Genomic DNA, 2,974 nt, shown 5'->3' with positions numbered 1-2,974 from the left:
TGGGTATGAAGCCAAGGACCAATTGGGTTGGGCTGACTAGACACATGTTTAGTGAGTGGGCTTAATTATTATGTCCCTTTATTATCTCTATTTATCTCTATTTAAAGAGATCATTGTATTTGTAATTGGTGTGCAACAAGATATAATGTAAACCTAATAGTTGCCCGGGTGGATGTAGGTTGCAGTTGGCGACCGAACCATGTTAAATCTTGTGTCTTTTATTTTTCTGCAGTTGATTCGTGATTATGTGTGTTGTTTTCGCGTGCGTTTTTCCCATCAAGTGGTATCAAGAGCCTTGGTTCGTTTACACACTAGAGATCCGATCACCAGAAATTAATCAACAAGATGTGAAAATTGCGGTTGTAGTAGCGTCCCAGAGTTAGGGTTTCGCAGAGGTGGCAACAATGTCCCAAAGTTAGGGTTTCGTAGAGGCGGCAGCAACATCCCAAAGCTAGGGTTTTGCAGGGGTTGCAGCAGCGTCCTAAGGCTTAGGGTTTCCCAGATCTGCTTCACAACAGCGGTGACCAGCGACGGTGGTGGTGCGGAGCGCCAGGGCAGTGGGGACTGCGACCAGGTCTGTTGGTGAGTGATTTTGGGTGGTGCAATTTTTGTGTTCTTGATTTAAAAAAAAAGATTGGCAAGATCTGAAATCAGTTGTACCGAGTATATCGTCTAGTCATTTTAGATGACAGAAGAAGGGAGGTTCTGAATTGAAAAATTCGATGGTATAGATTTCAGTTGGTGGAAAATGAAAATTGAGGATTTGCTAGTTCAAAAAGATTTGGACGTGGCTTTGGATGACAAGCCAGAAAAGATGTCTAATGCAGAGTGGGCAGGTTTGGATTGGAAAGCTATGTCTGTTATCCGACTCTCTTTGAGTAAGAATGTTGCGTTCAACATTTTGAAGGAGAAGACAGCGAAAGGTATCATGGAAGCGTTGTCTAACATGTACGAGAAGCCATCTGTTGCAAACAAGGTGTTTCTGATTAGAGAATTGGTAAACACAAGGATGAAGGAAGACAGTTCAGTTACTGAGCACATCAATAAAACGAATTCGATCTTAGCCAGACTTATGTCAGTGGGCATTAAGTTCGATGATGAAGTTCAAGATTTACTACTGTTATCGTCTTTGCCTGACAGTTGGTCCGGAACGGTTACAACAGTTACCAGTTCAGCGGGATCCGATGGATTCACTTTTGAGAAGATTCGTGATCTCATTCTTGGCGAGGATGTCCGAAGAAGGAGTTATGGGGAATTATCTAGTGAATCGCTATATGTCATGAGAGGTAAGAGAAATATCAGAGATAGTGGGAGCAAGAACAAAGGAAGGAGTCAGTCAAAGACTTGGGATTGCTCAAGTGTAACATGTTGGAACTGCAAGGAGGTGGGGCTTTTCAGGAATCAATGCCCAAATGATAAACAAGTCAGCATTGCAGAAGATTCTGCGGACGAGGACCTCTTAGTCTGTTGCGCGGAGAGTAGTGTGGATTCCTGGGTCATGGATTCTGAAGCATTGCAGAATCTAGTTATTGGAGACTTTGGAAAGGTAAGACTAGCGGACAATAGAACTCTTGATGTTACGCGGGCATGGGTGACATAGTGTTGAAGACACCAGTTGGTTTTTGGACTTTGAAGGATGTCAGAGTTGTTCCAAGCTTGAGGAAAAGTTTGATTTCTGTTAGGCAGTTGGACGAACAGGGACATGAAGTGAAGTTCGGAAATCAGCAGTGGAAGGTCGTCAAGGGAAATCTTGTCATGGCCTGCGAAAGAAAGAGAGGTTCGTTGTATATAGTCAGATTACCGTGTCTGAGGGAGTGACCATCCCAGTTCAGAAGATAAACAAAGTCCGGTTCACAGAATCTCGTGGGCAGAAGAGGGTTGTCTTTACAAGAGAGAAACCCAGAGCCACAGGTTAGATTCAGGATGAACGAGCATGGAAAGGTTCAGGTAGACCAGTCAGAGGTACTTGTGGCAGTGGGAGCACGGGTCGTGCTTTAGCTAAGGTTCCTAGATGACAGTGGGTTAGGAGAACCAATATTCCAGCGGTTGAAACTTCTCCAGAAAAATTCTTGTTGAATATGGAGAGTGTTTGTTCTCAGGTTGTTCCAGAAGTACATGTACACAGTTGAAGCACAGATGAACATTGTTCCGTGACTTCAAGTGGGAGATTGTTAGTATGAATTCAAGACCAATTGGGTTGGGCTGACAAGATACCGTGTACACAGTTGAAGCGTAGGTGAACATTGTTCCGTGGCTTCAAGTGGGAGATTGTTGGGTATGAAGCCAGGACCAATTGGGTTGGGCTGACTAGACACATGTTTAGTGAGTGGGCTTAATTATTATGTCCCTTTATTATCTCTATTTATCTCTATTTAAAGAGATCATTGTACTTGTAATTGGTGTGCAACGGGATATAATGCAAACCTAATAGTTGCCCGGGTGGATGTATGTTGCAGTTGGCGACCGAACCACGTTAAATCTTGTGTCGTTTATTTTTCTGCAGTTGATTCGTGATTATGTGTGTTGTTTCTGCGTGCGTTTTTCCCATCACAAGCTGATGTAAGACAGACGCAAATATTGTCAGCCTCACCGAAGTAAATGAGAACAAATACCGTTAGCCAGACCAACACAGATGTATAAGAAAAACGAGAATGTGTGAGCTTAGCCGATAAAAAAAGATTAAATCAAATTTGCATCGGCTAGGCCGTCGCAAAATTGGACAAAAATAAATAAAAGCTACCGTGGACCTAGTCCACACAAAAATGGAAGCTAGAAAAAAATATTAAAGATTAATAATGATTTGCGTGGGTTTGGCCGATGCATAAGAACTGAAAAAATACAGTTTATTCTTATTTCTCTAGCCCTTTTCACCTTTAAAAAGTTTTCATATCCATTTAGAAAAAGCATCCAAAGGATTCAAATATGCAGATAATGACCTATTTCATTTCACTCATTAAAACCAATTCAAATATCT

The sequence above is a fragment of the Phaseolus vulgaris genome, chromosome 8, assembly GCF_051622355.1.
Source record: "Phaseolus vulgaris cultivar YP4 chromosome 8, ASM5162235v1, whole genome shotgun sequence".
NCBI classification, from domain to species: Eukaryota; Viridiplantae; Streptophyta; class Magnoliopsida; order Fabales; family Fabaceae; genus Phaseolus; species Phaseolus vulgaris.
Note: the sequence above shows the minus strand (reverse complement) of the source record.